The 25,329-nt window shown below is 43.9% G+C and overlaps 1 long non-coding RNA gene across 1 annotated transcript; it reads right to left on the bottom strand.

Annotated features, from left to right (window-relative positions):
- Positions 1-2,508: 2,508 nt before the first annotated feature.
- On the bottom strand, positions 2,509-7,984 carry LOC141943795 (uncharacterized). Its single transcript, XR_012629052.1, has 3 exons — positions 7,733-7,984; positions 2,710-2,792; positions 2,509-2,592 (listed from the first exon to the last, which is right to left on the bottom strand). It is a non-coding gene; the product is annotated as an uncharacterized LOC141943795 (long non-coding RNA).
- Between the last annotated feature and the right edge of the window lie 17,345 nt (positions 7,985-25,329).

Here is a 25,329-nt window from a genome sequence, read left to right as displayed (position 1 = left end):
GCAGTTTTGATAGTAGGTTTCATTGTACAAGCTGAAATATCCAGCATCTGCTTGCACACGGAAACATATAGTTTCATGGAAAATGATTTTACCATACTTAAAAGCCCCATAGCTTCATTTCTATATAGACATTTCAGCTGGTTTTGTCAAAAAGAGTATGCTAATGGTAAAGCAAAATATCACATGACTGTGGGTGTACTTACTTACTTTGTAACCCTGAAACTTACGAGTCTTTCATTAAAAAAGAAATCCCAAACCAAATAGTTTAACATTGGCCCTCAGTCTGCAGTACCAGGATTTGGCTTATGGATTTGGTCCATAGTGGGTACAATTTATCTATGTACTGTGTCAGTGAAAGATACTGTCCATCCTGTCTAGAAGCCTCCCAGTTGCAGAAAGCATGTGGGATGAGTTTTTAGATGCAGAAGCATGTGGAAACTCCAGCTGTCACTCTGCCAGGTAGTCCCGTTACTAGCTGTGGAAATGCAGCTCTTAAAAATGCCCGCAGCACCTTCCTATAAGGGCATCTCTGGAGAACTCCCCTTTTAGAATTAAGAATACCAGTGGCTAGCAGTATACCTGAGGAAGGCCCAGTTAGTGCCTTTTAGCTGTTTTGCCTGCGCGATCACAGATCCCACTGAACACAGCTGCCAAGATGATAATCACTTCCAGCCAGTGACATTTTTCATGAATGCTACAGTTTGAGAGGAGCATATTTTTTGATCTGCTATACTTCCCTCCCCTATCTGTCAGAAGTTGGTTATAATCAATTGGCACTCGTACAACACTTCTTCTAACCAGCCAAGGGTCTTTAAAATAGCTTCACCTACTTCTGTTCTCATTTTTCAAAGAAGGGATTTTGAAGCCAGAGAAGCTGGCATGCCTCACTCCAGGTCACACAGGAATCAGTGATAGAGATGCAGCTGGAAGTGGGCATGAATCCTGTTGGTTACTTTCCTACACTGGATTTTCCTCTGTGCTTACCTTAAGCATTTTTTCTCCTCCCATTTCTGTCTGACATCCTTTACTAGAAATTTGCTAATCTCAGGATTATGCAAGGGAGCATATTTCCAGTCATAGGATGCTCACATGCTTCATGGACCACGGTGAACTTGAGCTCTCTATTGCACACTTGCTGCCTCATACACATGCAGACACGCATGCATACACAAGCACTGGCTGGGCATTGATCATCAGGGAACTGATTACGCCAAGAGGGGTGAAGACATGAGCTTGTGAATCACCGCAACAAGCAGGATCGTGCTTACCACCTCTGTGGAATAAATCTGTCCAAAAAAAAGTCATTCCTTTTGCTACAAATAACATTCATCCATGTGCATTCTTCTCTGATAAGCTGTGTCACCACAGAAATGGTAATCCTGCCACTTATCAGTAAACTGCTTTTTAGGAAAACAGCAGCTGAGGAGGGTAAACAGGTTGTAGAGGAAGGTAACATGAGAGTAGGATGGGTGGTGATTAGTTTTCAATGCCATTCCAACTATTCAACAACTAAATAGATTGTAACTCTGAACAAAGGAAGCTGAACTAGGAAAAGATAGGTATTCCAGCTCCTGAGCGTTTCAAAAGATGTTGTTTCTGAGTAAAACAGGCTATAAACCAAATACAAGTAAAACCTGCTATAAAGAAAAACTAATTATTTAGTTATCCTGAGCCTTTCAAAGCCCCAAAAGGCTGGGAGCAGCTGAACTGCCATAAGCAGTGCGCAAGCTTGCTGCTTCATGACTGATGCTGTTCAGGGCTCCAGTGAGTCTTCCTTGTTGTCTCTTCCTCTTGTCCCATGCCTGTTGTTGACCCTTTCCCCCTGCCATTAAGATTCAGTCTCTGCTTCCTTATCTAGATACTAGTTATCTCACAGTCACTTTTGTCTTTGAAAACCTCCTTACCTGAAAAGGAAATTTAATTAATCAGCTGCATGAAGGCCTTTACTATTAATTAGTATGCATCTAAGAAAGAGAAATGAATATTCCAGATATAAACAGCTGGTATCTAGGTGAGAAGGACTTCAGCAATATTATAGTTGGAGACTCCTTGCTGTGAACTCTTGGATATGCTCTTTGTCTGCAAGCCTGGTTTCTAATCCCTGCTCTGGGTTTACAAACACCAGCCCTGCTTCTGGCTTGGAGGATGAATACAATGGAGTTTTATTGTAGTTTTTTTTCTGAACAATAGTCTACACTAGAGATCTTCTCTTTCAGTTTTTTTTTTTTAAAGTCAGTTAACAGATAAAAACCAAACAGAACCCCCCAACAAATTCAGAGTCCCCTAATTGTTCTGACAAGAGTTCTGTGTGAGGTTTTTTTTGATATGCCTAATATATCCATTTCTGCAGTTTCCAGAGAGCCACTGGACTTGTTGTTTCTATCTTGATTTCATCCTTATGGACTTCTATCTTCTCTTCTGGCCTTCTTTCCTGCTTTGACTTTTCTGCACAGTGCCCTGAAACTGGTGCCAGTGGGTGGCTAAGCCTTGGGTTTCCCTGCCCCGGAGCACTGCCCAAGGGCTCGCCCTTCCTCCCAGAAAATGCTGGGACAGTCCCACGGTCAGCCATAATGCAGGCCCTGAGCTCTTCACCTGCAGCAGAAGATCAGGCAGAGGTGATTCAATTACATGGTCAGAAGAGAAAATAAGCCCATTTAAACCCATCCAAAACAAAAGCTATCTTTTTTACTAGTGAAATTGCAAGTTTACCAATAACAGTTCTTCACATAAACAGCTTCAGAGATAGATCATTGGTTTACTCATCTCTTCATTTTGTCTGGAGGGAAGTAGGTCTGTGGGAATCAAAAAAAGATAAAAAACCACTTTCCTGAATGACCTTCATTTTTTGGCAAAAGATTTGCAATCAAGTCTTATGTGTCAGAATGACTAAGAGGGAATGGATGGTGGGACGCATGTTCTTCTTGAAAGCTTTTATGTGCTGTGATGTGAACTAGGGAAGCCGGATCACCAGTCATATGGCATATGTTTAAAAAAATTGTTGAAATGAAACTCTTTTAAAGAATAGTATACAAACCAGTAGTGTTAGAGGGGTTTTGTGCCTGTATGCACATACGTTTTCTTTGTGGTTTTTTCTGATGCCTGAAACTGAGCTCCAGAGAAGCTATTTAGGGACATGTATAAGTGCCATTGACTTTCAGTTAGATAGCAGGTATGTAATTGCTTTTGAATAGTCGTATCCGTTATGTGACAATTGGGATCAATGCATTTAACACGTGCACTAAAAGTTTTGCTTTTCTGCAGAAAGAGGGCTTTGGATTTTTTGGATGCCGAAATCAGCATGTTGAAATGTTTTAGGAATATGTGTGCCTTTGACTTGATTAGCTGCGATCGGATTCTCACTGAGGTTCAGCATATGAAACCTCTGACAGATTTAGACAGTTTTGTGTGTTTATATATTTTTGCTACTTCATGTTGCTGGTAGCAGGCACTTCCTATAGCTAGATGATATTTGCATACTGTATATAATTATTGTTTATGTAATATTAAGTTACATTTCTGACTTAAGTGGAAAATTATATAAAGTTGTAAAGTTCCACAAAATAGCTCTGCAGTGTAAAATACCACGATGTAAATTATGGTATACTTATTATGTGTTTCTTATATTGTGGACTCTTTTCTTGTACCACAGAAGCATATGAAAATAGTAAGAAAGTAATGTGTTTGGGGTTTGTTTTGCTCTCATGCTATTATTTATAATTTCTAATGCCATGTCTTACATCCTGTTTCACAACAAGGGTCAGATACTCTTGTTTAACCATTAAGGAGATCTGAACAATGTGATCACAAATGAGGACAGTTCTGATTAGATACACTAAGAAAATAAAAGACAAACCCCACTCTCCTCTCCTGGATGCAACCTGACTGCCAGAGTAGTTCCCTCAGTACTACACAGATAGCTGGGTTCATTTTGGAGCATCCAGCTGTGAGGTGACACACTTAATGCACCAGTGATCTGATCCAGTACAGAAAATCTTTGGGGCCTGATTCTCCAGTGCTTCTCACCTTGTGCAGTCATTTGTAGTGAACAGCCTGAATGCCTACGCACTGTAAAAGCAGAATATAAAATATTTTGCACTGCTTATCCTTCACTGAATACCTGTAACCACACAAGCAGGTGTATGAGGTAAAACAGGCTTTAAGTTCCTAAGAGAATTTTATTTGTATGGAATTGTAAGACCCTTTGTTTTCTTTAAATATAAAATATGAAGATGTATGTGCCTTCTAGACAGTGAGCTGATGAGCATACTATAGGATACTTGCAGAGCAACAGAAGGTGCACACATTTTAAAAAGCACAGGTCTAATAGTCAAAACACAGACTAGAGCAAGTGCGAAACCTTTCTTCAGAAATTCAGATGTCGCTAGTTGGCTTAAAGTGTTGTTTTCCTAACCGAGCAATCATTTCAGAATAGGAGTTCCAATGCCAATTTTAAATCAGTGATTGCCCTGTTACAAATACAAACAACATCTCATTGCGTTGCAACCTCCTCTCCTCTTTGTTTTTATGATAGTAATTTAGTGAGATTAGGAGCTGTGTTACTCCACAAAAGATGGTAGTGCAAGAAAACAGCTTTACATGAAAAATGTAGCAAAAACTGTACAGGCTCTATGATTTTTCAAACAAAGATCACAAATTAACAGAACAAACTTTCTTGTAAGGAACAGTATCTTTGGCTGGGGATTTGACCACTTCTTAATTTTTGTTTGGTTTTGATATGTTTGTTGGCTTTTCTTGAGGGTATTATTTACTGCGTACCTGCTGGATGATAAACCTACAGCAACGGTGCTAAATTTGAAACAGGGTCACACCATTTTTTTCAGCTTTATTTTAATATTAAATACTGCACCTTAGTATTAAAAAAAATATCTTTTGGCACAAAGGTTGATTAGATTCAAAATTAGAGGCTTTTGGCAATGATGGGAAATTGAGTCATCTTTTCTGTCCTTTTACAGCATTTTTTTTCTTTTGTTTTCATTTAAGGAGCACTGTAGAGATACTAATCTTAATAAAACAGTATATAAAAATCCCTGTTCCTGTGCTACTGATAAGATACTAAGTGCTCAGTCCTGCTGAAACTTACTCACAGGAACTGGCCTCTATTTTCAGAAGTCACAGATGATTTTGATTACCTCCCTTTTTCAGTCAATAACCAGTTTTAGAAAATGGGGCTAGGTTTAAAAAATGAGACACCTGCTTTTGGAAAACTCTGTGCCACCTGAGACACCACAATTTCTTCAACTCGTAGAGTGCCCAAAACTCCTAATCACTTTGAAAACTTTATGCTGCAGTCCTTGCTTGAATTTAATGTGCATACTGTGCACAATGCTGCACCATGCTGACATACCTGGATTACTTGGGGGTCTGGAAGTACCACACCTGCACTGTCCTGATGGTTTGCCTTGACTAATTAGTCCTAAGTGACCCCACTGAGCCATGCAAGACACATTCCTAGTGGTCTCCATACATAAGTAAGCATCACCCCACAGTTTCTCATCCTGCAAGTGCTTCCTCTACCTCCAGTGGAGGCTCCATAGAAAACACTATTAATTAATCTGGTGGTGGGGTAAACAGCCATGAAAGAAAGGGGACATCCAGAATATATGCATGAGACCGCCAGCTGCAATCCTTGACTGGTTCTCTGGCTTTTTGTAGGCATGTAAGTGAAGATAGGGTTTGAGTCTCTTTCCGCCTTAAACTACATTAATCCTCTCCTTCTGTGTCATGGCATATAAACTATGGTCTTGGGATGCTCTCACTTGATCAGGAAAAGTATGTTCTTCTACTAGGGTATTATTGGGAGAGGCATAAAATATTTTCACAGCCTTTGTAGCACCATGAAGTCATGGGTAGGCTGAAAAATTGGATTTGGAAATGGAACATATGAGACTATACATATTTATTCATCTGTTGGAATTTATGGAAAAATTTAGATAATGTTCAGTGTGGACTAAGGCTGAAATTAAAAAGAAACATGGAACTTTGCAATTGGGTTTGTGCCTAGGAAAGAAGCAAACCTAAGTGAAGTGTTGTGGGACCTAAGGTCCTCCTTTTTCTTGGGGGAGGGTTGAAGGGCGGCCTTCAGATATGAGCTTGTTATAAGAGAGAGATTAGGGAGGATCTGCCCTAAACTGTAGTTTTGTAATCCCTGCACTAGGCCCACTTAACTGCTTGACATGTGAAAATATTGCGTTAATGAAGTTTCAGACTGCTTCTTAAATCCATCCTTGTGACTGTCTTTATTCATGTGTGTGTCCTGATAGATTATGCTTATTTTTATATATGTGAGTAATCTCATTGAAATCTAAGAGTTACTAATGGTAGCATGATAGATGAGTGTTGCTCGGGCCTGTAATCCATTAGTGAAACAGAAAGCTGTTTACAGATTCCTTTAATATTTAATTTTTGCTTAGCATGGACAACTAAAAGCAAGTATCTTAACTTTTTCAGCTGGCTTCCTTTTCTTTTTATCGTTCTGTATGCTTGCAATGGTTTAAATTACAGAACACCTAATCAACACTTAATTTAATCAACATTTCCTGTTTCTTTCAGATTTTGTACCCACCTTCTACCGAAGATAAATATATTCCTATTTAGTTAATAGGACCTAAATGTGAGATCTAAACTGCATTAAGTCCATCAATCACTCTGCTGAAACAAGACTGTATCATTTAGTTTGAGGAACCAGCTAACAAGAAACTGGATAGAGCGCCCTATTCAGGGACGCAACAGCAGCATGTTTTATATTCCCTAGGAAGTTATTTGGATGTCTTTTTGAAATATCATGGCTGGGATTCTCTGTTGCCTCTGGGCAAAAGGAGACAGGACCTGCATAGAAGTAGATAGCTTCAATTTAAGTAACAGAAGCTTTTCCTGCTAACAGAAATCAGTGCAAGTATCACCCTGATTTTATTATGGAGAAGCAGATAAGCCATGCTGAATGTAAAAGATGAGAGCAATACTTTGACTGATTAGGACCACATAAGGGTGTTCTTGTGCTGATGCACTCTGATACGAAAACAGATGTTTGTAAGTTCCTAAGTGGTTTCTTCATTTTGATATGGCTTTAAGGTTATCACAGTACCTCAATAATTGGATTACTTTGGCACAAAGATAATGTTGTTTCATAGGACTTGGGCTTTGTTCTTCAATGCTGTCATTTATACCTCTAAAACATAGCAATAAACCCTTTCCATATGAGAAAGGTAGCATTTTACACCAGCTTTTGTGAAAATAAGTGTACTAAGACTCAATGTAGTAGAAAACCGTAGCACTCTGAATTTTCTAGGAGGGTGAGGCAAGAAGGCACATGCAGCAGCTTGTGAAGAGTGGTAGTGAAGAGACGAAGTCGGGGAGAACTGAAGATGGATCAGCTCTGTGCAAGCAGAGAGATCTACCCATATGTTTTTTCCTGATGGAGTCATACCTAAAAATGTAGTTGTTGAACTTAGAGGTACAGGGGTGGGGGCAGTTTAGTGGAAGTGGACCTGTGTATAAACCACCTTCACTATGTATGCACATGTTGCTTTCTAGGTGCATGCTGCTCCCTGTAAAGGTGGGTGATACCTTTCATTTAAACACAGTCATGTTCCATGAATGCTAGAGCAGAACCAGGCTCAAGCCATGCTTCCCTGGTGTTGGGAAACTGAAAGTTAGCCAGGGCTTTGCAAATTTCAGATCTAAGATGGGTAGCAATTTTTGCAGGGTAGCCTACCTTTCATTGGGTAAGTCACGCCGAAAATTTTCTCTTGTGCTTCCTCTAGTTATTCGGGTGGACAAGGGGCTTGAAGCTGTGCTCCCAGCTGCGTCCAGCCTGTGTGTACTAACATTCAACATCCTGTGCTCTCAAATATGCAGAGCTAAATAAGGAGATGTCTTTAGCTTCTACTAAAAACGCATTTGGGTGACTGAAAATTTTGAAATGAGTCAATGCAGAAATGGTAACATCCTTCCTTTAAATAAAAAAAAAAAAAAAGGCAGAATGAATCCTCAGCAATAAATAGTAAAAATTATTATTGGCATTCACAATTATTGTTTAAAAAGTGTTTGGCAATAGCCTGATACAGTCCTTGAGGGATGAAATGTCCTCATTATTTAAGAGAAACTCAAATGCAGCTAGTACCGGTCCAATGGGGTTTTTTTTTTTTTAAATTCTCTTTTCCACTGAACACCTTAATCCTGTTGTAGAAGTAGAAAAACACAGCTCCTGTAGAGAACATAATACAATCTCACACCATTGTGCTTTTGATCTTAAATAAAATGCACCCGCATTTGGCTTTGTCTCTTCGGTCCAGATTAGTTTTGGACCCAGCCACCCTAATTCTTTGCTTCTGTTGAACTGCAAGGAATTTCACTGTGATTCTAAGGAGGAGTTGGCATAAAGTAAGACGTGAAGGGGGGTGGGGGCAGTGCTTATGGAGAAAAATGGGTGGGAATTGTATCACCAGTAAAGAGCTCTGAAATATGTGGGGAGGACACACATACCTCTGCCAGCCTAACCCCAAGAAGTCTGGCTTTAGGTCCCTAGGCTTGAGATTACCTGAGGTAGAAAGGACCTACATACCCAGCATATTTCATTATCCATGTCAGTACTGGGGGCTGCCAGCCATCAGAAGGGGGGTTTGCATGAGTGGGTGGGGACTGAGGACTTGTGACTTTGACGACCAGTGTGAGAACCTGTGCAGAATTTGGTGGTTGGGGCAGTATAGGGTGACACTTTGCCATTCAGCATGTGGGCACCTTTCTCAAATGTCTGAATTTGAGCCAGATGAGGCAAGTTTGGGTAGGGGTTTTTTTTTTTGATACAACTGGGCCATGGGCCACTGACTGTCCAGCCTGCTTGGCTCGCTGCAGCTGGGCAGCAAATGGGTCCTGACAGCTGCACTGCAGAGCTCAGGAGCCCCATTCCTCTCCCCCTGTGGATTTTCCTCTGGTAAGAGGAGTTAGGGGGCTGGCTGGGAGGGCTGATGCTCCCACCGAGGCAGCCCCATGCTAGTCAGTGGTGCATTAGATCTGCGCTGCTCCCATCCCGCCCACAGGACTCCCGTGGGAGTTCCTGCCACAGAGGTAGGGAGGAAGCCAAGAAAGAAACATTCCTCTATCTTTTTTTATTTTTTTTAATTTTTCCCATCAGGGTTACCACCCTCTCTCCCCACTCCTACAGAGAGGTCTGAAGTCTCACTGAATCAGCAGTTGTGCATATTATCTGTGCTGTTAATGGTTTGCATCTTTTTGCATCAAAGGGTAAAATCACTTAGGGACACACACACACTGAAAAGATCATATACAATAACGCATCCAAGCAGAAAGAAAAAAAAAGGTTGTAATGCTCATGAATTCCAGATGATGACTTTTTAAATCCCCAAGAAGGCAGTGAAATTGTTTGATTGTTCTTGTTAATTATTGGACTTGTCCCAGTATCAAATATTTGTAGAAGATAAGACTTCTCTCGTGGAGATGAATAATAACCGAACTTGCTCTTCTCTGAACAATTTGGCTCGGGGTGCGTAGCTGTGCGCTTCCCCCTCTCAGGCTCAAGCCCCTTCTAGCCGGCTTCACCGCTTCGTAAAAGCACGTGTACAAAGCGCTCAATTAAAAATAAAAGACCCCGTAAATAAACAAGAGCGAGAGACCGACCGCTTACTTGCGGAGCCTGACTCTACCGGCAGCGGGCTCCCCCCGCCGGCCCCGGGCTGCGGCCGCCGGTCGCGCCGCTTCTTGCCCCCCGCGCCCGGGCACCGCGGGCGCGCACAGGGGCGCGTGGCGCCCCGCCGGCTCACGCCGTGCTCCCGACAGCTGGTGGAGGTACAGCCAGCTGAGAGGAGAGCACAGCTCCCCACACACACCCACCCATACCCCCACCCACTCGCGGAGCCCCGGGAGCGGCCTGCCGGGTCCCCGCGGGCTGGCGGCGGGGCCAGCCCGGGACACGGCTGAGCTCACCCGAGGAGCGGAGGAGGGGGTGCTGGCGGAGAGGAGGAGGAGGAGGAGGTGGTAACCGGAGGGTCCGGGGCAGAGGCGGGCTGCGGAGCCAGGCGCAACGGCTCGCTCCCCGCCTGCCTGGGGGAGCGGTGACACGGCGGGGGCTCCCCCGGCCCCTCCGCCCCCGGGACGGGTTTCAGGCCGCCGGGCGGAGAGCGGAGAGCCGCAGCCCTGCCGACCCCGCGGCGGCCACCCCGGGCGGGGGGGGAGCCCGCAGGCCGGCCGCCCGCCGCTGAGGTAACCCCGCCGCTGCGCGCCCCACTCGCGGGACCCCACTGGCGGCGCGGGCCGCGGGGACGGCAGCGGCGATCTTCAGAGCCGCCGCGGCTGTTTGAGGAGCGCGGGGCGGCGTCTCGTCGCCGGCCCCCCTCCCCCGGGAGAGCGCGGAGGGGAGGGCGCGGGGGGGACCCCAAACTTCTGCACCCCCCTCGGGTTCCTGCGCAGGCATGGGGGCTGCGCCCGGCCGGGGGTCCCGGAAATTAAGGGAGGGAGCTGAGGAGAGGGGCTGCGGTGGGCTTCCCCACGGGCGGCTGTGGGTATGGTTGTACCGGTGTGACAGGGGCTGCCGGTGCAGGGGGTGCCAGCAGACACGCACACGCAACTCCCAGGTGTTTACTCTTCGCAGAGAGCGGGAGGGGGGATTCCTCCTCGGAAGGAACCCGGTAACGGCGTCCCCGGGACCCGCGACAGCCCCGCTCGATGAAGAAGTTCCCGGCGGGGGGGGGCGTGGGGGGGTGGGACGACGGCGGACAGACGGACGTCGGACGGGACACGGGACACGAAAGGCGGGAAGGGCTCGGTGCCCCCCGCCACTTTGAACCACTCGTTCAGCCGGCGGACAGCCGCCCTCCCGCCCTCCCCCCCCCGGGGACGGTGGTGAGGATGATGAGGCTGGTGGCGGCGATGGCCGTTAGCGGGCTCTGCGGGGGCGACAGGCGCGTCACTTACCGTTGGCCGCCCCGCCACCGCGTAGGGCCGCCCCGGTGCGCGGCGGGGCGGGCGGCGGCAGCGGGCGGGGAGGAGGCTCGGGGCTGGTCTGAGGCAGCCCCGGCGCGCCGGGGGGACTCCCCGCACAGCCCCCTCCCCACTGCCGCCACCTCGCCTTCCTCCTCCTCCTCCTCCTCCTCCTCCTCCTCCTGCCTGCCGGGGAGCCGGCGGCGGCCAGGCGCGGCGAGGCGAGCCTCTCCTCCCCCATTGTTCCCGGTCTCCCTCTCCTGTTTTTTTTTTTTTTTTTTTTCGCCTTTTGTTATTTGCACTCGCATTGTGTTGTTTGTCTCTGAAGCCGCCTCATGACCAGCAAAGGGATTTCACCTCGTCCTTGAGAGACAGAAAGAGAAGGGGGAAGGGGGGGAAGGAGGGGGGAGAGAAAGGAAGAGATCACCAAACACCCATCTCCCGGTCCCTCCCCGCACCTCTGCCTCTCCCCACCCCGCCAGTGTCTCACTTAGCACCCCGAGCCCGGAGGAGACAGTGCAGACAGCGGGTAGGTGCGCGACCGCCGCCGTTTTAACTTTCTTCCTCGCTGCGGCCGCCGGCGGCTGCTCCGCTCCCCGCGGAGCTCCCCGGGCGGCAGGGGCGGCCGGCGGGCCCCGGCGAGGGGCAGAGCGGGGGGTGGGCGCCCCGGGCGGGGCGGGGGAGGTGGCGGGGCCACCTGTCAGCGCGGCCGGCTTCGTGCCGGCCGCTCGCACACCTCCCGAAGTTTGGCACAACTTGTCACGCCCCCCCCTTCCTCCCTCCCTCCTCCCTCCTCCTCCTCCTCCTCCTCCTCCTCCTCCTGCCGCCGCTGCCGGGGCTGGGGGCGGGCGGGGGCGGGACGGCCGAGGTGCCCACGCGTGTGTGGCGGGGAAGCCGCTGCTGCGCGCCCTGCCCGGGCATGGCTCAGCCCTCGGGATGCCAGCGGACAGGAAGCTTTAAATTATTATAATTGCTTCTCCATGCGTGCGTGCGTGAGTGCCAAAGCGGCGGCGGCCGCCGCGCCGCTGCCGGGGAGGCGCGCAGGGGCGAGCCGGGGCGCAGCGCTGCGGGCGCGGGGGGCACCGGGGGAGCGAGCGAGGGGGGCAGCGGCGTGAGGCTCTTTACATCTGTCTGCGAGCCATGTTCCTCGCTTCTGTTGGAGCAGGAGGGTGGCTCCGTGGAAGGGGCTGAAGGCTCTCGGTTCACTTCTTTCGGCTGCTTCCCCCTGAAAAAGGAAAGGGGGCGGGGGGTGAAGAACGATCGCCCGGTCAGGGTGCGGAGCGCGGCCGCGCTCGTCCCAGCTGGCCTCCGGCGGGGCTGGCCCAGGCACGGTGGCGGGAGCCAGCTCTGCCCTCTCAGAAAAGTTAAGGGACTTTCTTCCAGCCCGACTGCGATCCTAGAATAACCGGAGCCGCTCGCCGGGAGGAACGTGATCGGCTTTTCCCTGGGGATGGCATGCTGCCTTAGCTCTCTACTTTGGTCAAGGGTAGAACCAATAGCAAGCTGTGGGATTTTGGGTAATAAGTGTGGGAATCTGCAAGAGGAGTAGGTCTAAGAGTGATTTGTTTTCTTACTGCTCATGAATAATGGCCTGTAGCTTTTTTTTTTTTTTTTAAACCAGCAGGCCAACGAAATAGGCACGTGGGAGATTTGTAGGCGTTTAACATCGCGATCATCAACAACAGTACAGTAGGGGCATCCAGGAGGACTCTTTTCTTTGAGAGGCCAGTATTGCATGCTGGTAGCTTTTGTTGTCGTTGCTATCTCTTAACTCTTGTGAAAGGAAAGCCAGCAATATCCTAAAATTAGAGAGGAAATGTTTGGGTTTTGTTTTTTTTTTTAATAGAGCTGCATTTTGCTCCATCTCTGTCAAAGAATGGAACATTAACTTCAGTTCAGTTTAAAAAAGGAAGTTTGATTCCAGCTGTAGAACTGTAAGATAATGTGTCCTGGCTTTCCTCCTCCTAGTTCAAATACAGCTGGCTGGCTGCAGCCTTGCTGAAGTGAGCCACTCAGATTAAAAAGCAACTTCTTATAAATGAGGAGCTAGTGCAGTTCTTGATAAAAATATTTTATCACCTGAAACTTACCTGAGAACAGCCACTTGTATCTGCTTCTATTTTTATATCCTCTTAATCTTTCCCAGCACTGGAAAATACATTATTGCCTCAGAAACTAATTCTTCATCCTGCAAAATGCACTATTTACAACTATTAAACTGGGATTACAAGGGGAGATTTTTTTTTTTTAATTTAGCTATAATATCTGTCCAAGTTAGAGCCAGCTTTGTTTTATGAGGCTTCTCCAGCTGAAGAGGGAGAGGCTGGCATCGATGTGTTGCATCTTGCGAATGGATAGCATGTCTATTCTGACATGATTTGAAGACGAGAACCCAATAAACACATGGCCATTATGCATGGAAATCTCACAGCAGAGATTTCTCGTTGAACTTAAACTGTTTTGAAGGAGTACAAGACTTGAAAGCTGCAAGTGTCTTATGTAAACAGATGGACATTTGAGATGTATTGACTGTTTCAAGTTAATTCAGTTAACATGTGGGTGCACATGTATTTAATTTAGCCTAGTATAAGTTTTTGCAAGCGATGGAAGCTAATGCATGCTTTTTAGAAAGAAAATAAAAGCCTGTGAATTTTGTCTATACATGTTGGCACTCCAGCTGTAGGGGTTCTTAGGGACTGTGATTGTTCTGTTGTGATCTGGTAGTACCAGGTGAGACTCAACAGAGAGCTTACCGTTTTTCACTAAAGTATACAGGTAGCTTGCTAATGAATTTTGAAATGGTAAGGTACCCTTCTGAGGTCTCTGTGCTGAGAAAATATAGAAGTGCTTAAACATACATCTTGCTGCACTTTTATCGTACATGCTGCTTGCCAAAACCAGTTAGGTTGAGCAATATCATTAAACTGTCAGATGTATTGTTTACAATGGGATAGTTCCTCAACGTTCAGGATGAAGAAACAGCAGTTTTCTGTTACTCATCATAAAAACGTACCACTGTGTTCCAAGAAGGTTTGTAAGTGGCGTAGCTAACTATCGCTGCATAAAGCATGGGAGGAGATTGAGACTTGGTGTCTCTGACAGTGCTGCTGTCATGCAACGTGTGTACAGGAGCTTTGTTTCTGCCTGCAGTTCATACTTACCCTGGTATAAAACACTCTGATGTTGGCATATGGATGCACCAAAAAACAGCGTTTGTTGAAAAATAAGAATTCCGCATTTAGGAGAAAGTAAATGAACAGTCCTTCTAAAAATACAACAGTATGCTAAAATATTGCCAAAGCACTGCTGTGACGCTGTTGTAAGCTGTCATATTTTTTGACCATTATAAATAGATTAGTATTATTATAAGGATTTTTCTCCTGTTAGCAAAGAAGTTGTTTTTCCCGTTTACATAAGGATCCTTGCGTGTCTCCTGAAGTGGGAAAGCCGTGCTCGCACTGAAGGCGGAGGGAGTGTTGCTGGTGAGAAAGTGGACAACTGGGCCTAACACCTTGGCAATGGCCCTTGTAAAGCCTTAAAGTCTCCTGTCCTGTAAAATAATTTTTTTATGATCTGTTTTGCTTATATTCTCCATTTCTTCAAGACATTAGAGAAAGTCCAATTAATCACTTATGATATATTATGTAGTCAAGTTCAGATCCAAATTTGGTTTAGACAACGTACAAATTGAAGCCTGAAACAAGAATGCGCTCCTCTTTGGTGGCACTGAAGTGTTGGGGCCTTTTGGGAGTTTTCTTCCTTTTTCATGGTGTGCTCAGACCCAATTAGGAAAATTTCCTTTCAGGTTTGTGACCAAACTGTAAGACTAGGGGAATTTGAAGCCAAATCTGTTTCCCTTTGTGAAATTTAATAACAGAGAAAGACATTCAGGTCAAGACCAAAACACTAGATTTGCATCCTACGGCCAGTCATGCTACAGTTACACCTTTTCTGGGCATTGTGTGGAGAGCAGAGGCTACAGGTGAAGTGGATTTCCAATGACTTGTGTACAGTCTGTTAAAGCAGCTCAAGTCCACGTGCTGCTTAGTCCACGTGCTGCTTGGTCCACCGATGGACATCCTAGATAAGTGTAAGATGATCCGTCTTGCAGTACCTTTCCCCATGTCTTTGTCCTCTTCAAGCACGTGATGAACACACACAGGCACATGCACAGTGCATTCTGTATATGTAAAGCACATTCTATGAACAAGTTTTTGTTGCTTACAGAGCACACATCCTTTGTAGTTGCACACATTTATAGGTGAGGGGACCATACGCTTCATGACAGCTTGAGGAGGGTCTCCTCTCATATTTCTGACAGCTTTATTTTCTGTCTTCTCCAGCCTCTCTTTTTTCCTTTGAGCTGCAAGCGTATATTGAAACTCAGGTAATACATCAGAGGATCCTTTAATATTGGCTATTTTCAGAGGCACAAAGGACAATTACTTTCTCTTCCCACTAACCTCCTGCTGGTTTACTAGCTGCTTGGGAGGCTGGTGATTTTAAGAATGCCACTTTACCCAGTGCATCAAATACATAGCAAATCTTTGCTCACCAAGATCCCAGTTCCTACACGCCATGGTAACACCAAAAATTGAACTTGAGTGGCCCAGGGCGCCAGCTCCTACTGTGATGACTCATACAACCATCAGCACTTTTTAGAGTTAAATTTGATCCATTGGCCCTGAGCAGTGCTGACAATTGCCAGCTAAAAGACCCTTCAGTCAATTGTCCTTTAAAAGAAGTCTTCCCCCCCCCCCCCCCCGCCCCCCCCATTTCCTGTTGTTCTTTTAAATAAAAAGAAATCCTGGTGACAAAGCTAAAGTGTATTCTGTGATTATTGTTTAAAGAAAGAGTATTTACCTGCACTTCAAGGAAATTAATTGCCTGAAAATTGCAGGTCAAAGTTACTTTTTAAGGATAGTATTCTTCACTACTGCAAAACCTCAAGAAAAAATTTCACACTATTTAAATTATATATTTATGTATGAGTATTTGATCCTTTGAATAGTTATAGTTAAAATACATGGGACAGTCTGTACTGTATTATTACTGTAGTAGTCTGATAAAGGACACTGAACACTTAAACCCATCTTTTTTTTTTTGTGAGCTTGTCCTGAGAGAAACTGAGCAGGCTCAACTGGCCAGTGCAATTTGGTGACACTTTGTTCCTTCTGCAAGGAGCATAGTTTTACAGAACGCAATCCAAATAAAACCACATCTCGTAGAGGAGTGATTTCCGTTGTAGTTCCCTGGTCCCTAGCAGTTTTTACTTGGTCCAGGTTTTATTTGAACTGAGTCTAAAAGGTTTTGGGAAAGCTGACGTCTTGTTCAGTAGGCTTAGATTTGCTACATGGGGTATTTGCCTTTGCTTAGCCAAAGCCTAGAGAGATGTTTAAGGTATATTGGAGTATTAGTAAAATTGTATCTAAGGTCCTGCTCTTAGTGGCAGTGATGTTAATGTATTTAATTTGATTTAAAGCCAGATTTTCAGCACTGGCTTTTGGCTTAGGCAGGGTAGAAGGTTGGCTAGTACAGCAAAGAACTGGTGGGATAGGGTGAGGTTGCTTATTCATAGCGGGGCAATAAGGGCTCCTCCTTCACTAAGGAGTTGCTTTGCCCATGTTTTGGAGGAGAAGGGACAACATTCAGTTAACTTTGCTCTGCTCAGAAGCATTGAGCTGGCTCTGAAACAGATGTAAATATGGTTTGCAGTATCTTCAGTTTCTATAGTGGGTGAGTGAGTACAACAGAATTAAATGAGACTGAGTGCCACACTGTGTTTTGTGTCAGTCTAAAGACATGTTTAATTGAACTGGTTCAATTTCCAAACTAGGATTACGGACTCTACCTTTTATGCTGCTACAAAATCCTTGTGTATGAGTAAGCTTTCACTGTAATGAAAAGGGCTGGGCGACACAGTTATCCTCAGCTAACCAATTAAATATTTAATTTACTTAATAAGGATCTAAAAGTTAATTTTACAGTCCATTTTAGAAAAAGTAAGCAAAATACCTGTTATAGGGCTAAGTCACTGCCTTTGGTCAGTGAATTTAAGGGTTGCTTTTCTTATCTGGGAACATCATTTTAATGTCACAATTGACCTTCTAGCGGGAGACTGTGGACCAGGTTTATACTGAGAAAAATTCAGAAACCATTTGAGAAGAGAAGAAAATTAGAAAATGAATGATTTTCAAGTGATTTCAGAGCAGACTGAATTAAAGGCAAATACTGACTTCTATATTAAAGAATTCTTTGCAAACACAGAGAAAATACCTATTCTGTAACATCCACATCCTATTCTGATTCATCCACCAAATCACACTCCAGTGGAGTCTCTCCTTCTCCATTGACTCTAGAAGGAGCCTGGGGACATTGAGGATCCCAGGGAAAGGCAGCCATTGTGGTCTTTGTGTGCTGTCCTTATGTGTGCATCCAGTAACATACAACTGTTTTCACTGGAATGAGATTGCTCCTTATGCCGTGGTATTAAAGATCATGCTTCTCATGCTAGAATATAGGCAAATGCATAAAGAATAACAAGAAATGCAATATATGTGTCAATTACACTTCTGTTTAATAATAAATTGAATGCATCTGCTACGAAACGTATGCAAAATATATAAGAAGTGTATACAGTAATGGAAAAGTGAATGTGTTAATGCAATATTCTGCTTTACAAGTTCAAATCTGGAAGAAGAATGTGTTTAGTAAGAGATTCTGTGCTCTTCGATGTGCTTCAGATTGATTTTATATTTGTAACTGTATGCAGGTGGCTGCCAGAAGCAGGACAGTCTGATTCTGAGAAAATGAAATTATATGTTCTGAGTCCTGGGAATGCGAGTTTGTTTAGCAGCACCATCGTGCATTAAGTGTACTGTGGTTGAGATTAACAAATGTAGGACAGTTAATTAGTTCAGGTTTGCAAGTCATGCTTAGATTATTCGGTCAGTATACGCACACATGGGGTGAGCTTTTCAGTTCTCGCTGACACTTGTTGCTGAGATCAGTTTCATGCCTCCTGTTGATCGTCAGAAAAAACAGAGCTGGAGCAGAAATACAGAAGTACTTGTCACTTTTATAAAACAGTTTCCAGCTGAAACCTGGAATTATATGTAATGAGACATTCCTATAAACAGGGTTGCCATAGGTAAGTAGCGGTTTGCATGGGCTGATGGAAGTTTTGCAACTGTAGAGGAATAATATTAATTCTCATGAGAGATTACAAATGAGTAAATGCTGATGAATACGTACAAATACGTATGTGTGAATTTAGTGCTTCTGAAAGGCAATTGACAGTTCTGGAAACTGAAGGCCTCTCTCTGCCGAAAAAGTGCCGTAGAGGAAAGTAGCACTGTAAAAATGTGCGCGGTGCACCCCTGGTGTGAGCTGGCCTGTGCTCTGAGGGCAGCCTCTCCCGGCTGGAGAGGGGTGCCAGGTCTCCACACGTTTGGGGCCCACACAGTAAAACCCTTGCGGATGTGATTCTCTAAGCATGCGTGTGGTAGATTACTAACACGTTTAAAATGCATGCTTGGGAACTTTACACGGATGCTTACCTCCTCCTCCAGTTGCAGAATGCCATTAGGCCAATATCTCACTTTATATAAGATGTTATCTTTGATGATAGCAATATGTGTGTTTTTATGAGAAATAATGGCGGGGAGGGAAGGAAGACACAGTCTTGCACCTTCTACTCTATGTCCTGCTGTTCTTTTAATAACTAATGCATTGTGTTGGTACAGAAAGTGGCACCTAGTGAGAAGTAACAAGCTGAAATGGGGTAGAAAATGGAGAAACCAAGAGATTCTGATTCTTAAAGGTATATTGGAGGTAAAGGTGTGGGTATAGCGGCGTGAATAGCAGCAGTAGTTACATACCCAAACACCTCTGCAATGCACACAAATATAGCATAATTAGCAGTAAAAGGCTACATAGAAGAAAAATGCTGTTGCGCAATAGTGTGAAGTTTTAAGAATGCAAGGTTTTTCTTCTTGCTTTGCTTAGTTTTAAATTCTGTGTTTTTACATATGAGAAAAAAAGAAAATATTTACTTGTATAACTATACAGCTTTATATAATTATTTTTATCTTGACATCCGAGGTGTTGCTCCTTCTAAGTCTAAAGTGCTTAGAAATGTTTCTGTGTCTTCACTGTACAGCTGTAATTAACCAGAATACGGCATGTGAGTTGTAGAGGTGTGGTTTGTGGCCCTGATTAAGAACAGTATTTGAGTTTAGGCTTAACTTTAGGAATGTGACTTCATTTAAATTCCGCAAAAGTGAGTGTTTGCACAAGTGCAGTGTTCAGTTAGAAAAGTGAGATTTCAATGCAGCTAAAGTCCCATTTTTGAAGGTAGCACAGACGGTGCCCTGTTGACCTTTAGGGTGATTTAGGTGCCTCAGTCACTCTAATGAAGGGGAAAAAAGAAAAAAGTTGTTTTCCTAATTTGCCTGTGGTGTTAAACATTGCCTATTCTGAAAGCCTGCAGGGACTGTAATGAGTGTGAGAGGTGTCTTCCAGGAGCTTCGAGACTGCCGGATTTACGTGGATTCCAGTTTTAAGGAATGATATCAAGGAAATTTTAAATGGTTAATAGTAGCAGAGATTGGCTTCTCTAAGTCCTTATACAGTTTTGTTTTCTTTCATAGCACTGGGTATGTTGGTCAGGTTGGACCTCAGGAGGCCACCTGCATGGGCAGGACCAGTGCTAGCAGCAAATCAGTTCAGATGTAGTTTTGTCTAGTTGAGGCTTGAAAACCTTCATGGTTGGAGGTGCCAAAACCTATCTGTGAAGCTTTTGGTTTGTTTTAGTGTGTTGTCTTTTTCTGATTATATTTCAGTTTGTGTTACATTGCTGTTAAGTATATCGGTGTTCAATTTATGATATTTTCTGGTCTTTCTTCCTGATTTGATATACTGGATTGATAATGTGAATATATATAGGATCTTTGTTTAAAGTTTACATAAAAAGGGTAGCTTTAACCTAGTGAAGCTGATCCTTCATGGTTCTCTCTGTCAATAGAGAGGGAGTCTCCTGCAGAAAGTATTGCAGAGAAAGAACTTCCATCTCGCCACTGGCTGTAGTAGGGACGACTCATCTCATGGGGCCAAAGTTGCCCATGTGAGAATTGAGCTTAAGCCATGGGAGGTAAGAATTATGGGCTTGGTTTTGTACCTGCTGCTGTCAGGGCAGACTTTGCTATTTGTTTTAGTCTGTTGATGATAAAACTCTGAGGTGATGAGCCTTTGAAAGCTATAACCACTTCAGTGTGTATCCACATGGCTTTTCCAAAATTGTATGAAAAAGTTCAGCAGTCAGTGTTCTCTGGTGTTTGATGGGCTTGGGAACACAGCTGTTTCCAAATCCAGCTGTTTCAAAAAAAAAACCCCACCTTTCAAAAAATTATGTGAGCGAAACATTGAGAGTTTTGCTGTTAGTTTCCTTTATTTAATGGGACAAGATTTTGCCCTCTTCTTGCTGTTCAGAAAGTGTAGAGTCTTTTCAGTGTCTTAATAGGTTTTGGTTCACCCCCTGATACAGTTTCCCGTGTAGAGCTTTTGTTTGTTTGTTACAGCTCCAGCCTTGGGGAGCAATGAGTGGGGTGTTTCTTTGGAGCTGTGGACTTCTTTTTATTGACTCAAACACACAGTTTAAAGAAAACGGGGATGTGTGGAGGGGGGCAAATGTAAGTATATTGTTTTTTACAAAGTGTCACCTGCAACGCGCTTTTAAGTAAACCCCTATACAACCATGTGTGGGTTTTTTTCACTTGAAAGACACTATCTCCTTCTTCTAAACATTTGCACAGCAAAGTAATGCATTATTGCATTTTCATAAATAATTGAAAAGCAACTTAAAAGAAAGTAGGCCAACATAAAAAAAAAAGTGTCGGTTTCAAATTTGAGAGAAGAAAAATATGTTTCCTTCTTGATAGCAAGTCAGTTAAATGTTATTAAATCCCATTCTCCCATGCCAACATGACCAAAGACAAATCTAACAATTGACAGTTTCATTTAAAAGAGGGAGAAACGGGGGAAAAGGTTTTGGAATGCCGAGTCTGGTTTATTTTGTTTCTTCTTTTTTTTAACATTTTTTTTTCCTCTTGGTAAGGAATTATGACCCCTTATCAGTTTGCAAGTGACTGGGGAGGAAATCTCTAGAGGTCTGCGTGTTGGCTTTTCAGCACCGTTCTCCGTGCTGGGCTGTAATAATGCAAGCTATTTTAGAACTGTGCATACGTTAGTGTTCTGGCGCGGCATGATACAATAATGTGTGAAAAAGCATAAGATCACACCTTGGTGAAACTTGCAGATTTCCTGCATAATCCGACAGTGAGCTCTTGTCAGGTTTTGACTATATGTAAAGTGAGAATAAAGTTTCCAGAAGCAAAGCGCAAGCCTTGGATGCATTTTGAATGGCTGTGCAGGGATTTTGGCCCTGACGTAGTGAGGAATGTGCCTGACTTTAAGCACTTTAGCCCCACCGTAGCCAGCAGGCCTCCTTCAGCACTTAAAATCTGGCAAATTCTTTAAGCCCTTCACCGAATTAGAGCTTTACTTTTGCCACTGCTGAGAAAAATCAAAGAGCCAATGTAAAAAATTTCTTAAAAAACAATCAGTAACATGAACAGTTTTCATGTAACATACAATGAGATGTATCTGGCGACAGAACCAGGTGTCATCTGTGGGAATGGTTTATGGCCATGGGTCTCTTCACAGGGCTTCTGGCACATCAGTCCTGAGCTGGTGTGGCTGAGAGAAGGCGGGCGGGCAGGCTGGAAGCAAAAACGTATTCAGTTACAAATTCTCTGAATGCAAGATGAGGACCAGGGCCTTTATTCCAGCAGGGCCTGTGCGCGGGCTCTGGCCACTGATTTGTGCTGTACCAGAAGTTACAGGCATGTTGTCAGAATTGCTGGGTGAGGTTCTTGCGTCAGGCAGGAGGTCTGACCAGCAGCTCCTAAGAGTCCTTTCTGGCCTGGTGATCAAGAGATCAGTGATTGCTGGTATTAATGTGTTACTTAATGTGCTTTAAGATTAGAATTACTCAAAGAGTAGACCCCAGTGAGGGGAAGCTTCACACAACTGATCTGTCCTCCAGAGGAAAAAATGGCAGCATGTGCATTCTCTCCTGCTTTCCTCCCAGATTTACTCCATCTCCTTTTATTTTTTATGACCAGTGAGGCTGTATTTTAAGTCACTGCTCACCATTTCCAAAATGTATGATACATTTGTTAAGGATTTGGAATTTGGGATACTTTGATATAACTTCATGTAGGTTTTATAGAAACACCTGATGTGTAAGTTTAGTTCGTAAACACCTTCTGTGCTTGATTTATCCTCACAGGTTGTCAAGGTATTCAGATGACCCAAAACTGAGGAAGTGAGAGGGAGCTCAGCTGGCAAAAGTCCGATATTGAGTCTGACTGCGGCTCAAATTTGTTTTGCAGAGTTGAGCCCAGGCTGCGTAGGCAGTGAAGAAAGCCTTCTTCACCTTCACCATTGTATCCAAAAAGCTCTGAGCAGCATTATTTTTTGCAAGTGATGAATAACCTAGTTAGCTCACATTGTTTCAATCCAGTGACAGTTCTTCTCTGAGAAGGCATGGTGGTAACTCGTAATAGCATACTCACGTTCAGGCTCAATGGTGGAGAGGGTGTGGTGGTTCTTCAGAAGGTTTTCTCAGTCAGAGAAACCATGCTGTCAGCCGTCTGCTGCGGACCACCGTGCACTAGTTACTTCTTTACATTAGACACTACTGTTTAATATGGCTCAGCAGGTTGGCTTCTAGTGAACCAGGCTTACGACTTTTAAGCTAGATGGGTATTTTCAAGGTCCTGCGGCAATTTTGATCACCAAAGGCATGCAGATCTTGAGATTAAATATGTGGAGGGTACTCATAAAGCTCTCATCATTTTCTGTTGTCACAGAATTTACTTTCCCTTTGGTTGTCCTGGCCAGTGTCTCTTTGGGTGTAAGGCCAGACCTGTCTGTCTTGGGAGGTTTCTTGAATGTGTTGAAGGAAGGCTTTCTGGGCAGAAGACTGTTGACACAGAACAGTGTGCATCATTGTTTGTGTTATTACTGTTTTACATTTTTTGTATTTGTAAGAAGAGCATATTGATGACTGCATATTAAAACTCTGTCTTTTAGTGGCTTGTTTTCTTTCTGAAAAAGGAAGAAAGCTACATTCTTTCTAAGAAAACCCCAGAATTATATTGGAACAAGTACTAGTGCTGTGTTCATACATGATCAAATTCAGGAAGATCAGGGCACTGTGTATAAATTGTCTCCGTATTCGTTGGGTTAGCAGCTGTCAAATAAGTGATTACAGACGTTGGCATAGCTTTTCTTTCCATAATCGCTGTGAAACAGGGATGGAAATGTAACAGATGCCATTTAATATGGACCAGCACCTAGGTTCTGTTTCTGGGTCTGGCTCTTTATTGCCTCATGGCCAAAGTTTCTTAACATCTTTTTTGCTTTAATTCCTCACTACTTATAAATGGAGATAATAGTACTCCCTCACTTTACAGGAGATTTCTGAGGCTGTTTGTTAAATCATTTGAAATCCTTTGATGAAAGATACAGAGTATATGCAATAGCATTAATGATAAGATTAAATAGAATGATTCTGTTGAGATTGAGGAAAATTATTGCTCCTAGATGAGTTTTGCTTTGTTGGGTAGTGTTAACTTTCTGCAGGAAATAATTTGATCTGAGACTGTGTTGGGGTTTTATTCCTGGGATTTTTTTGTTTGTTAACTGACAAGGTTTTTTGATACCAGGCACTACACTTGAAGTCCTGTTGAAGAGCAAATGAAGCGTTGTGATGCTATTTTTTGCAGCATAGGAGTCTATGATGACTCATTTAGTGTTTGTAATGCCTGTGACAGATTTAAAAAAATCAAATCAGTTACTCCCAGTGAGACGGATACACTCAGCCAGACCCTATTTGAGAATTATTTGCTGCACTGTTAAGACCAAAGTACACATCTTCCCCCTCCCCGCTGAAAGAATCCAACTTATCATGAAATGTTTATCAGAGCCATATAAACATTTCTCGACTGCTGAATTTTGAAGGGAAATTCTTTCGGTCTAACATATGTATTGCAAGCAAAACTCTTCACAGATTTTTTTTAAAAAATAAAATAATTAGCTTGGTTACAGCCCTACTTATTACCAAGCATGCCAGCATCTGACAAGGGTACGGGGATCTGGGAATTCACTGCTTGAAGCCATGGAACAAAGTGTTCTGATCCGACCCCAGGCAGCGAGTTCGGGACTTGAACTGGAATATTCAGGAGCAGAGAAGTCTTAAGTGGCTGGAAAATAGGCCTGTTGAGTCACCACACAGGCACTAAAACAAAACTAATTTTAAGCAGGTCAGAGTTCAGTGGTTCCCTCTGGAATCTTTTTTTTTTTCCCTTAAAAAAAAAAGTCTCATGTTTTAAGTGAAAAGGGTCAAAGTTGATGCACTGCTACGATTTTTGAATGCTTTCCCTTAAGAACAGCCACCCAGGCTAGGATTAGCATGAAGGGCTGCTAGGCTGGCACTTCAGTGTCTGGGTTAAAAATATTTTAAAGCAGTAAATGCAGTCAGAACGGAGAGAGAGATCCCTGGGAGCCTTCCTATTCAAAAATGTGCGAGCTCAGGGCAGCAACTGCAATGTAATTTAGGGCAGTATATGCTTCATAGCTTTGGAGAATATTGCCTCTTGTTAATGTTACATTGGAGGACAGTGGGATAGTAGTAATTTTAGAAAGGTGGTATTCCTGTTTGTTTTACATTGGAAACTTCAAAATAAATAAAAAGAAGCATCAATTGAGGAAGAAATGTAACTGCCGAGACCCAGCAATGAATCCATCTCTGAGCAGACTATAGAAACGACAGGGGAGAGTGGGTATAGAAACATTTTCGTGGGAATGCAGCTCCAAAAGGAACTTAGCAGACAAAGGCAAAATCAGGTACGTACTTTAAAAGGCATGTGGGCAAACTTTTGTCTGAAAGCCCAGTGAGGAGCCTGTTCACAGTAAATGACAAAATGTTTGGGGGGATCAAATGACAAAAAGCTTGTATTGCTTTTCCATTGCTGAAGAAGTGGGACTGTCTGTAAGCAGGGATGATTCAAATAGCTGTTTAAAAAAAAAACCACTTGTGAGAGTGAGGGAGATTTTTCTTTCCTATTCCTTTATTAAGATGATTTCCTTCTTTTTCCCTTTGGATCTTGCAGAGTTCCCTTTACATTTTCAAGTGAAAAGGACGGGGTCTAGGCTACCTAGGGAGGCTTGAATCTGAACTCTGTGTCAGGCATTGTGGGCTTGGTGATCTCTGTTTATCTCTTAGGAAATAGTCGTGCTTGCACAACAGGG

This window comes from Strix uralensis, chromosome 5, assembly GCF_047716275.1.
Source record: "Strix uralensis isolate ZFMK-TIS-50842 chromosome 5, bStrUra1, whole genome shotgun sequence".
Classification (NCBI taxonomy): Eukaryota; Metazoa; Chordata; class Aves; order Strigiformes; family Strigidae; genus Strix; species Strix uralensis.
Note: the sequence above shows the minus strand (reverse complement) of the source record. Positions and strands in the feature narration are given on the sequence as shown.